Here is a 461-nt window from a genome sequence, read left to right on the forward strand (position 1 = left end):
GTCCTTGGTTGTCAAACCAGACTGAGCATCTGAATCACCGGGGAAGCTACTGACGCGCAGATTCCCGGGCCCCGCCCCCTGGGAGTCGGGACCTGCGGAGCGGGGCCTTTCGAGGAGCGCTGTCCAGGGACCCACGGGGTTCTACGCGTCGCAGCCGTCGCTCGGCCCACCTTCCCTGCGAGCCCTGACCCGCGCACGCCCCACGAATAAATTCTCCTATCTCCCTTGTAAAGATGGGAAAACAGAGACAACTGAGGGGCAGCGGTATTAACCGATGTATCTAATGCCCCACAGCTCGTAGATGGTGCAGCGGAGACCCCAGCCAGTTATCTTGCTCCCACCGTACACGGGGTTGTTGGGCTCGTCTAAAGCAAACTTTGGATTCTCCATTCTGTTTTCCATGTTGCTGCTTAAAACTCACCTTGAGAATCCAAGAGTCAGAACCTAAGGAAGTACAAGCA

The sequence above is a fragment of the Artibeus jamaicensis genome, unplaced genomic scaffold (assembly GCF_021234435.1).
Source record: "Artibeus jamaicensis isolate MK-2021 breed Jamaican fruit bat unplaced genomic scaffold, CSHL_Jam_final scaffold_474, whole genome shotgun sequence".
Classification (NCBI taxonomy): domain Eukaryota; kingdom Metazoa; phylum Chordata; class Mammalia; order Chiroptera; family Phyllostomidae; genus Artibeus; species Artibeus jamaicensis.